Below are 12,683 nucleotides of genomic sequence, written 5' to 3'. Positions count from 1 at the left end.
CACCAATAGACTTCTCAAAACCTTGGTGAAGCCAATATTCATAGAAACATTCCAGGAAAAATAAGGAGAAGGTGTGTGAATAAGTATTTCATAGAAAATCCATTCTAGCACTCCGGTTTCCCTAGGCATTTTAATACATTCCTCTATGGTACACCAATGAAATTGTGGCATTTCACTTAATACACTATAGAGTACTTTGGTGTCCAGGTTTCAGTTAACCAACTAAGCAATGTTTTAGAGCCATTCATAGCTGCTTGAGCTAGCAAATTGAATCCAGTACATCTGCCTAACCCATTTATGAAGAGCTGGGACATAATCCAAAATTATATTCATTTTCTTCTTATCCAAACTTCATAGGATCAATTCCTATGCATATTCCCCAGGTTTCAGTTAATATAAATTGGTAAACTCTTGCAATATTGAAATGCTTTCAGTGTACATACTAACAATTTTCCATAATCTTTATACCAAATTCATTTCCGATACCAATAGGGAACCAAATCCCTAGGTGTATTGTAGAAAAGAAATTTACTATAAGAATTAAACCTTACACAATTATGTGAGAAGATATGGAAATAAATATTTGCAAGGAAGAATTGAGTCATCCAAGGCAGGTCATTCATCAACCCTGGTATGGATGAATGAGCCTCATCTTACATGGTAATCTGGAAGATAAGGATGTGTAGCTGCTGCAATAGGACTGTACAAAGTCTATGGAACATTGTTGGCTTTTTAGGTCTTACCTCTTTAAATGTCCAGCGTAGGGCTAGGTTTGCTGTTGGTTGGCTGGGTGAACAGTTGGAAATAAAATATAGACACTGAGCTGGAAGAACAAGAACAAAATGGCATCACTTTGTCTGCCTCCCACCACTTCTAACCAATGGTCACCTTCAGAACTTTATGACTAACATTTCGCTTTCACCTTCCAAATAATATACAACCCAAACAATATGATTGCAATGTGGAATCATATAAACAAGGGGGTTCTGGAAAGCCAAGTTGATGATACAACAATCCAACTTAATATATTCATCCCAAACAAAAATCTCAACAGGAAATAAGATTGTTGATCCAATTCTCTCCATGAGGATAACCAGACCAAAAGAAAAGCCTTCCCACCATAAGCTGGATAAAAAACTTACATTAATGAAAATAAAACTGAAAGATGGAGGGCTTTCTTGATCATATCCTTTAGTAGCTGCATCATCCTGGACTTTGTTTATGTGAGAAAAGTAAAGTTGCATATGGTTAAGGCAATGTAATTTGGCTGTCTAATACATGCAGCCAAATATAATCATAGTGGATAAATAATTTGGTACTGGAAGTGTGATACCAAAAAGGGGAGAAATTTCACCAGCAATTTAGACCCTAGCTCCAAGATCATGCTGTCCCAGAAGATAAGCAAAGGATATCAGACAGCATGTGAGGCAAATGCTTCCTGAGAGCTATCAGCATATCAAAGCCATAGCTCCAGGAAGAAGATCTAAATGGAACAAGACATTATAAAATAAACAGAAGCAATAATCAGGAATATAAATTAGGGTGGAAGAGATAAATTTCTTTCTTTATTGTAAGCCACATAAATATCCAGAAACCCAATGTCAACTCTGTATTCCAAAATCTTGGATGACTAATACTGAAGATTGTATTTGATAATATAGGAATATATGATGTAAGAGCTGACAATTTGCCAGCAGAGATAAAATATAAAAACAAAACTAGGAATGTGAAATGTGCAAACCTAATTAATGAAGGAACCTTATGTACATCATCAGTCTCAAGGATGAAAATTGGAGTGTTGATTTGAAAAAGTGTGTGTGTTTAGTGTTATGAAATCTGCAGTTCCAAACACGCCTCCTCAGGTACTTGCCCTAAGTTGTGAATAAGAGATTAAAATAATCAGGCTAGCTCAATTATGGCTCCATTGTTTCAATGTAGAATAATGGATTTATTCTACAGAATTAAAGAATTGCTTCCAACTTCAGAAGTCACATATCTGTCTATGAGTCACTGAGATGGTTGATGAATGGAAATAAGATGGAATAAAATGATAATGTATAGGATTATTATTTAATTCTTAATTCTTAAATGATAGAAACAAAAGCTATATTTAAAAGAACAGAATGGAAATGTATCTATTAAGCTTCCTATGCCTATTTAAGTCAATATAAATCAAATGATTTTAGTTTTTATGAAATCCAGTCCTTAATGACTTGCTACTCTAGTAGATACTAGATCAGTTATACACACTCACGTATAACTGGTTATAGCTGCAAGGCAGAATAATATGGTGATAAATGCCTAGACCTGCATTTGGTTCTTAGCTCTACCATACATTGGCTATACAATCTTGGGGAAATTTTTAATCTTTTTGAGTCTCAGTTTCCTATGCTATAAAATTGAACAGTAATGTATATTAGCAAGTTTTTATGTGGACTTTATGTGTTACTTAATGTAACATAATAGGTTGTTTTTAAAAGTAGCTATAGAGAGTTTGTTTCCATATTTTTTCTTGGAAATCTCAGTGTTTTATGAAACATCCTGGTGAAGACATCTGGAGACTGGAGGGATGTCACAGGAATATAGGTCTGCTACAAGTAGCTCTGCTTTTTTCTGTTTTTAATCTTGAGATTTCAAGTAAGATTTTGTTTAAAATTTGGCTAGCGATAGAACTGTAATATACTTCTGGATTTGATCTTTACAGTTAAGAATATTCAATCCCCATGTTTCCTTTTTAGTTCTCATAACTGTTTGAAAGAGATGTTTCAACTCTACATTACAGAAAAAATAAAAGAAAGCTTTGAGTTTTAAGAGTTATAACTAAAATCTGTATCTTTGAACCCTAATATCAGAGTTTTTGATTCTTTAAATTTCTCAATACCTTTGTGAGATAGAAAAGACAGTACCAGTATATGATGAAAAATCTCAGAAGATGGGGTGTGAATTGAATGTGTTGAGGGCTAGAACAGAGCACTTTCCATACTGCTCCAGTACTGTCTTTTGCTCAGCCTTCTAAGAGTCAAATTTATACCATGCTGTGTTATTAGATGGTTAAGGTATTAAATAACTTTTTATCCCAGACATCTACCTTCTTATATTATCTGTGCCTCAACATTTTAGGTTGTATTAAGAGTCATTGTGCTTCTGATTTGAAAATAAATATATCCGCAATCCCCAATTATCTGTTTCTTAGTAATATTAAATTTCATTTGGTTTTTATAATTTGAGAAGTGTTTTATAAAATATCTCCCAATTTTTCCTTTGGTGAATTTTGAGTCCTGATGTTTGAATCAGTCATATTTTTGACAGAAAAATAATACTTCATAGTCAAAGCACTCTAATATATTTATATTATTGAAAGTTTTCTTCTGAATCATTGACATATATATTAAAAAAAACTGTTAAGTTTATATTTAGAAAACAAAATAAATTTCTATATATCATGCTTGTATATGTGTTATCATATATACTGTGTATGTAATATATTACGTTTTATCTGTGTATCTGTGTGGTGTGTGTCTGTGTGTGCACATAGGATAAAATTTATTATTTTTATGTTAAGTTTTAAGTTAATGTACTCAGGATGAAATTATTATTTATACATGATTTTAAGCCAAACACTTGGTTATTCTTCCTGTATTCAAATGCAAAGCCAAGAATAAGATTATCTAAAAACTTCCACACCTACTAGAATACAGATTAAACTAATTAGTTAGAAAAAGAGACATTTCTACCCTTCTCCAACAAACAGAATAAAAATATTTCGAATTTTTTCCTACTTATAACTGTTCTCTATCTAATTTTACCACGTTAGGTTTTCTCTTTCTTGAGCTGTAGTGGCTGGGCCCCTAAATTTTCATGCTATTTGAAACTTTGCGCCTTGAATACCTAGCATCACTATCATACATTTAGTAAATTTTCATTATTTTCAAATGCATGTTCTAGAAGAACCAGTTCTTAGAAGTGAATATCTTCAATATCAACAAGTATTTTGTAAGAAAGTTTGTTTGGGAAATAATGGGAACAATTATATTAAATTTATTTATTTACATCTTACAGTGTTACTATTTTTCACAGAATACATCAAACTGATAATGTTTCATGGGACAAAGTGTGAGAAATTCTGACCTACTTTGTGATATGTTTTCCTGTTTATATACTTGAAAGAATGTGCTTAATGCATAAGGAAACCGGAATGAACAATGCAGATTTTGAAATTTTATTTACGATTGTATTTCATACTGTGAGAAAATAGCTTTTCTTCTCAAGAAATAGTAATTTGGTCAGAATCCTTGTAAAGGATGATTCAGAGAAAGAGGACACTATCCTTTCTCTTTAATATATACTCATCCAAAGCAATTATAATGCATCTTAGTTCTTAAATAAGAATTTAATTGAGAGTACAAATACAAAGTATATTCAAATAGTATCCGTTACAGAGTTCTGGATAGGTCCTCCTTCCCTTTAGCTGTTTTCATTTCCTTTGTATTCTTTCTTCTTTAAACATCTGACTCTCACATTGTCCTTTAGTTCAGTTAGCACACAAAACTTTTTATTCTTCTTGCATGGATACTACCTGTCACTCAGAACACGGCAGAATTTCTTCCAGGGCTTTGTACTTTTATAGCTGCTTTCATCCAGGGATGTCATAAAACCTGGCAAACATGATCTCATTATTCCTCAGGTTATTCCTGTGAAGTTGGTGGGTGGTCAGTATTATTATTCCAATTTTGTAGGGTATTTTGTCCAGTTTGCATAAAGTATTACTGTCTATATTACGCAGCTTTTATGAGTGAGAAATCTTATCAAGGACATAGAGAATACAATGTAGACCTATAAAAAAGAACTTGTGCTAACAAGAGCAACCCAGGACCTCATTCCTTTAGACATTGCTTCTCTTCTGTGTTGTAACAGGCTGTTGCTCAATTCTGACACATCATTGTTACCATTTTAAAAAATGGTTATAGTCCTTATGAGGATTATGTTATTCTGCAGTTATTTTTTCCTGTCTGTCCTAAAGATGAATAGTCTCTATAAAATACAGTCTAGTGTATTAGGTGTATGTTGAACACTATTATAAACCCACTAAAATACCTTTAAATAGCTTCATTTATATAAATTATTCATTAGGAATCACTAAATTCATCAGCCCTATTAATTCAGAATGCCTATCAAGTAAGAAATATTCTTTAAGCTCTCATAATTTATTTGGCAAAAATTTGACAAAATTTGTTTGAGTGCTGAATTGGTTTTATATATTTAATACATGTTCCAGCGAAGACATATGAAATATATACATCCTTCTCTCAATGATTTTAGAATACAGTTGGGAAAAACTAATAAATGTAATACTATTATACATTGTAATAAATTATATAGAAGAAGTATATGTATCTTGATATAGAACATGAAGAAGAGTTTTTTAACTCAAAGTGTTTTTAGGGTAAGTTAACTTGAACTAAATCTTGAAGGCAAGAAGAAGATAGGTGAAATGAGAAAATAAAAGCTGCCAAATGGAGATGTATAAATCATTAGTTATATTTCAAGTAAAACCATATGCATATGAGTCTAGGGATTATTGATATAATAATTAAATATAGAACCCAAGACAAACACGGTTATATATCTGCTTTCACTTTATAATCATGTTTATAACAAAAGAAGTTGCCTCTTTTTTTGGTGCAAAAGACATAGACTTAGATAAATTAAAAAAAAAGGATTTGGATGGAGAATTCTTGGGAGAGGATATAAATCTTATAAAAGACTGATATATTCATGACAGATAGGGGAGGTTACTTTTTCTGTCAGCCCCTGGAAAGGGGTTGAAGTGTCCTCTTTGAAACTAAGTAATTTACACTGGCTTTAAAAAATATTCAATATTTATAGGTCAATGATTTTGTAGTTTGTAAAATACAGATAGCATATTTTAAGATTTTTAAGTATACAGAAGTAGCTGCCAAGCAAAAAGATTGTTAGATATAGACGAATCACGAGGTGTGTTATATAAAAACAAAAATGTAGTAAATAAGACATATGCATGTTAAATATAAAGAAAATATACATTGGGAAAAACAATGTATATTTAAAATTCATGAGGCACACGAGTACTAGATATTAATAATCAGCCAACTATATATGAGATTATATGCACAATTGGCACTAAATATTCAGAATACACTAAATACAGAGAAACACTTAGTATTCATGAAATCTTATTTAGGCACACGTTGGTGACATCCATTCTGCTCCTATTTCTTCTCTATCTCCCAAACACAAAAGAAATCCATGGCTGTTTATCAGGCATGTTCCTGTACCTTTCATAGACCAGGAATGTTTCACTAGATGAAGGCACATTTCATCTGATATCCCCTTGCTGCAACGTCACTTCTCATACTCATAACCTCACCAGTAATGAAAATACAGATGCAGGAGACAGAGAGAGAGAGACACACACAGAAAGATTGAGAATGAATGTGAACATTGTAAACCTCAGGATTCAGGTATCATGGTTCTGTATTCCTATTGTACATGTGTTAATTGTTCATAATTTTTCCTTTCACTTCTTGATATGTGTGTTTTAATCAATCTTAATAATCATGTGATTCAAGCATTTGAATTTGACTGTGAGTATCTGTTTTACCACCTCTGGGATGGCTTGACATACTTACAGGCTACCATTGCATCAAAGAAAGTTCTTAAACAATGATATTATTTGCTCAATACCTTCTCCCACTTATTTGTGAATATATACAGTAATCTGTAAGTAAATGATTTATACTAAAACACATCGTTGTGAGTTTTCAGGTTGGAGAAGCATGGGGTACAAAGGACGTAGGAGGGACATACAGACAACTATGAGGATGTCAAGTACGTATCAGGGTCAGTTTTCAGCCCATACTTGGGCTCAAATATGACCAGTGACTAGGGATTACTTAGATGACATGTGTTTCAGAATTCTGTAGGCAGAGAAAATAAGTTATGCAAAAGCTTGAGATAAAAGGGAGAAGGGTTTGTGCTGAAAAAGAGAGCTAAAACTGACCAGAGAGTGTATTGAGATGGAGAGCCTGGAACTGATACCTTTATTGAGATAAAGAGTGGAAAGTCCACTAAGAACAAAGGGGAACCTTAAAGGGTTTGCTGTCTTAAAAGTACACTCTGGCTACAATAATGGAATGGATGGGAGAGAGAAAGAGAGAGAGAGAGAGAGAGAGATACCACTGAATAGAGATCACTTAGGAAGCAGTAATTCAAACAAGGGTTGGTGATCATCTAAATCCACAACAGCTTAATAGTAAAAGTGGAGCAGAAAATAAAAAGATTTGGATGACATTTAGAAGAATACATTATAACAATTGCTGATTGATTAATTACCTAGGGATTAGAGAGAGGGCATCTGGGATGATTCCTGCTGAGAGCAGCTCGGTGGGGAGACCCTAACCCAGCAGCACTATAGGAATTAAACACACACACAGAAATATAGAGGTGTGAAGTGGGAAATCAGGGGTCTCACAGCCTTCAGAGCTGAGAGCCCCAACAGAGATTTGCCCACATATTTATAAACAGCAAACCAGTCATTAGCATTGTTTCTATAGATACTAAATTAACTAAAAGTATCCCTTAAGGGAAACAAAGGGATGGGCCTAATTAAAAGAATAGGTTGGGCTAGTTAACTGCAGCAGGAACATGCCCTTAAGGCATAAATCACTCATGCTATTGTTTGTGGCTTAAGAACACCTTTAAGCAGTTTTCCGCCCTGGGCGGGCCAGGTGTTCCTTGCCCTCATTCCCATAAACCCACAACCTTCCAGCTTGGGCGTTATGGCCATCATGAACATGTCACAATGCTGCAGAAATTTTGTTTATGGCCAGTTTTGGGGCGAGTTTATGGCCAGATTTTGGGGGGGCTTGCTCCCAACAGATTCCCATATACCTGGCTTCAAAAGTTAAGCCATGATTTTAATTTCTGGCAGTCTGGTAAACAAAATACCCTGAAAAGTTTTCTGATATAAAAGACCTATACATTCTCAATAAAAAATTTTAAGCATCTTTAACAATACAGAGTTAGGTGTGCAAGAAATTAGGCTGACTTTCCATGGGCAGCAACAACGAGGGGAGGTGAAAATCAGCACTGCAAGTTGACAGCAACACTATGAGAGCCTGGGAGTATTTCAGATGTCTCTATGATAATCAAGAATGTAGAGATTTAACCATCAATCACTGGATGAAAAACAAACAAAAAACCCCACCATGCTGTGCTTTTGAATTGAGAAGCTCTGACTACAAATGGGACAATCTAAGAAATACCAGTTACAGAATGGTAGGCTATAAACCATCTACTTTACCATGCCAATAAATTCACAGCAGTTTCTTTTTAATAGTTCTTCAGGTTGTTTGTTTTTTGAAACAGGGTCTCCCTCTGTCACCCAGGTGGGAGTGCAGTGGCATGATTTGGGCTCACTGCAACCTCCACATCCCAAGTTCAGGCGATTCTCCTGCCTCAGCCTTCAGAGTAGCTGGGACTACAGGTGTCTTCCACCATGCCTGGCTAATTTTTGTATTTTTAGTAGAGACAGGGTTTCACCATGTTAGCCAGGCTGGTCTCGAACTCCTGACTTCAAGTCATCCACCTGTCTCGTCCTCCCAAAGTGCAGGGATTACAGGCGTGAACCACTGTGCCGGGCCCTTCAGGTTGTTTAGAAGACCAAAAAAACAAAAAAAAAAATCAAATGATTATTCAAGGAAAAAGCCCTTCTTCCAGACTTCCCCAATTTCTCCTCAAAAATCCTTACCAATCATGAGCTAAGAAATTTGAAATGTGACATTACTAAACATGCAACAAAATAAGCCACCATAAATAAAAGCCAGCAAAAACAACCAATAAGAATGTTAGGCCCTGAATAAATTCAGATAATAAGGTATATTGCAACATAGGCTGGGCCCGGCCACTCACACCTAAAATCCCAGTACTTTGGGAGGCTGAGGCTGGCAGTTTGCTTGAGCCAAGGAGTTTGAGACCAGCCTGAGCAATACAATGAAACCCTGTCTCTACAAAAGAAAATATATATACAAAAATTAGATGCTCACATATAGTCCTAGTTACTCAGCAGGTTGAGGTGAGAGGATTGCTTGAGTCTGGGAAGCCGAGGATGCAGTGAGCAGTGATTGTGCCACTGCACTCCAGCCTAGGCAACAAAGTGAGACTCTGTCTCAAAAATAAATAAGTAAATAAATATAAAAATATATTGTCTTAAAGATCATGGAACAGAAATATTTTTGCTTTGTAGTCCACAAGGTCTCCATCATAACAACTCAAATCTGCCATTGTAATGCAAAGCCAGCCACACATACTACACAGGCAAATGGGCATAGCTGTTTTCAAATAAAACTTTATTTATAAAAATGGAAGCTAGGACAAGTTTGGTTCACAGGCTATAGTTTTCCAACCTCTGTTATATACTAGAAATTGTGTTTAAAATGCTTTAAGAAAATATAAAATTATAAACATAAGACGCATATATAACTTTTTTTAAAAGTTGAGACAGATTTGAAAAATAATCAAATAGAACTTCTATAATATTTAGAACATAAGGGAGCCCATGAATTCTCAATAAAATAAAGCAAACAAACTTTTATAGTACTAGAAAAAGGCAGAAACCCACTAGAAAAACAGAGGTAAAATATGAATAGATAACTAACCAAAAAAGGAACACAAAGGGTCATTTATATGAAAGATGTTTGAGATCATTATCAATGAGAAATGTACAAAGTAAAATTTTAAGGAGATAATACTTTGCACATCTTTGACTAGATAGATCAAGCAATACCAAATGATGGCAAGGATAGAGAATACTCTGCACAAACTCTTCCACTGTTGATAAAAGTAAAGGTTAATATACATAATTCTAAGATGAACTTGGCAAGACCCAAAGACAGTGGAATATTTTATGGACCAACAATTTTACTCTTAGATTTATGCCCTAGGTAAATTTCCACAGTGTACAGAAGTAAATGTCTATGAAATTTTCGTAGCAGCTGCATTTGTAAGAAAAAAAGCTGAAATTCACCTAAATAGCAACAGAAGGATGGATTAGCATCTCTCAGATATGAGATATTTATTTTATTGCTTTCAAAAACTGTAAACTAGTTAAAAGTACTACCAGGTATAAATCTTAAAACATTAGTATTGAATCAAAGTAGTGATTAATAGAACAGATGTGATGCAAATACTTTAAATGATTTTTAATGCACAAATAGTATTTTATATAGTTTAGGAATGTATATCCATTTAGTGAAATACCAAGACATTCATAACAAGCATAAATATTAATTTTTGGATAATGGTTATTTCTGACTTTAGGAAGGGTAATATGATACAGGAAGGAGTATTCAGAAGGCATAGTTTACAATACTTATTATTTAAACTGAGTCTGGGTGTAAGACACATTTTATGTTATTACTTGTTGCTTCTCTGGTATATCTAATATTTCATGATAATTATAAAGCAACATTTATGATGTTGCCAAGCATTAAGATAGATTGTTCAGTTGTTCAGATAAGTAATCAGATTTGGTGATGGGGTGCTTGAAGAGTTGAAATAATTTGTAGATGTATTATGTTGCAGCATCTATTTTACACAGGAGGTGCTAAATAGCAAGTGGAGATTTGATGCCCATAAGAGAGAACTGAAATGGAGGTCTTGATTTGGAAGACATGACATGTCAATGCACTGAAGCTAAGGGAATGAAGAAGATCTTCCTGCGATTTCATCTTGTAGACGAATGAGAAGAGGGAAATACCTAAGATTTAGTGGTGAGATAAAGCAACTTTAATGAAACGATCAGAGGAAAAAGATCCAAGTAATAAAAATGTCACGAGTATTCAGCTCAGAGTGCAACAAAGTGCCCCAGGCCCTGCCCCTCCTCCTTTTTTAGGGGTACAATGGTTATCTGTAGCATTAAGTAGTCTGAGATATTGTTGGTAGACATTCTTCAACCATTCTGCAAAAAGTGTAGTTGTGATGGGAAGAGAGAGAGAGAGAAGAAATTGAGTGATGAATGAAGGGATTGTGGAGGTTTTTATTTTTTTAAAAAAACAGATGGGGAAATATGAGTGTGTATAAGCAAGTAGCAAGTCATAAAAATAGGAACTTGATGACATAAGAATACAATAGCTAGTCTGCTATTAACACTTTATTATGCAGCAATAGATAATGAAATTAATTAAAATCCCTTAGAAATAAAAGGTTAAAGTCATGTAGAAGAGGTCCAATTCCATAATAAATAACATAATAAAATTATAGCTTATACTTTCAGGACTAATATACATCAGTCAATATTCTAAACAGGTTACATATGTTAAGTCATTTGCATCTTACAATTCTATGAAATTGTACTTTTATCCTTCTAATTAACATGTAGGAAAGTGTTGGGAACAGGCCCCAAAATCTGGCCATAAACTGGCCCCAAAACTGGCCATAAACAAAATCTCTGCAGCACTGGTCATCTGCAGCACGTGGCCATGATGACCACACCGAAAGTTGTGGGTTACTGAAATGAGGGCAAGGAACACCTGGCCCACCCAGGGCGGAAAACCGCTTAAAGACATTCCTAAACCACAAACAATAGCATGAGCGACCTGTGCCTTAAGGATATGCTCCTGCTGCAGATAACTAGCCAGACGCATCCCTTTATTTCCTGTAAGGAGTACTTTTAGTTAATCTACAACCTATAGAAACAATGCTTATCACTGGCTTGCTGTCAATAAATATGTGGGAAAATCTCTGTTCAAGGCTCTCAGCTCTGAAGGCTGTAAGACCCCTGATTTCCCACTCCACATGCTGTATTTCTGTGTGTGTGTCTTTAATTCCTCTAGTGCCACCGGCTTAGGATCTGCACGAACAACTGGTCTTGACAAGAAAGTGAGACACAAAAAAGTTAAGAAACCTTTTTGAGATTTGAATCTCGGATATGGGCTTTCAGGTTCTTCACTATTCGTTATTATGCTATGCTGTTGTTCTAGGTTTATGCCTTCAAGACAGAAAAAGGAGATGAGGAAGACCTACAAAGGATCATGCATTCACTGAGCAGTGAAACTGGAATCCCAAAGTGATGATTAAAACTTAGGCTTCTTGAGAAGTGGTGATGAAGACAAGGAGCAAAAATATGTCGATCTAGTTATACCATATATGTATTCTGGGTTTGTCCTCTTGGAAATATTTTCTCAAATTGCTAAATTATAAGGTAAAATATTCTTCCAGTGAAATTATAAGAAAATTGGTTCATTGAGGTAAACAGACACATATAAATAAAAACTATGATTATCTCACAAGTAATCCACCAAAGAAAATGCCTAGTTTTTTTTATTACAGTGGTTTTTAGCATACTTCAGAAATGTACCATGTTTAAATAGTTTTGGAAATAATGTTCTAAAATTAGGTAATATTTGTGAGTTAAAATGTCTTTTCACTTGTCTATATAACATTCACTATTGAGTTTTGGTGGTCATATGAGTTAATAGACAAGGACATTTTTGAATTAGAATAAAAGTGAAGAGGAAAAATAGGTGCTTTTATCTAAAATGAGACTGCTTTTCCTGATCTGAACGTAGAGAATAAGTGAAAGCTGTAGGTACAGATTGAGAATGATAAACGACCAAGCAAATGCACTGGGAAAATAAACATACATG

General features: G+C 34.4%; 1 long non-coding RNA gene across 1 annotated transcript in view; it reads right to left on the bottom strand.

The window, feature by feature from the left end:
- The window catches only part of LOC129060808 (uncharacterized), an 89,023-nt gene that overhangs the window by 38,232 nt on the left and 38,108 nt on the right, over positions 1-12,683 (bottom strand). Inside the window, exon 3 of the long non-coding RNA XR_008527704.2 lies at positions 744-823. This is a non-coding gene — a long non-coding RNA (uncharacterized LOC129060808). The remainder of the gene's footprint in view (positions 1-743; positions 824-12,683) is intronic.

The sequence above is a fragment of the Pongo abelii genome, chromosome 7 (genome assembly GCF_028885655.2).
Source record: "Pongo abelii isolate AG06213 chromosome 7, NHGRI_mPonAbe1-v2.0_pri, whole genome shotgun sequence".
Lineage (NCBI taxonomy): Eukaryota > Metazoa > Chordata > Mammalia > Primates > Hominidae > Pongo > Pongo abelii.
The sequence above is the reverse complement of the archived record's forward strand: the minus strand, read 5'-3'. Positions and strand labels throughout refer to the sequence as shown.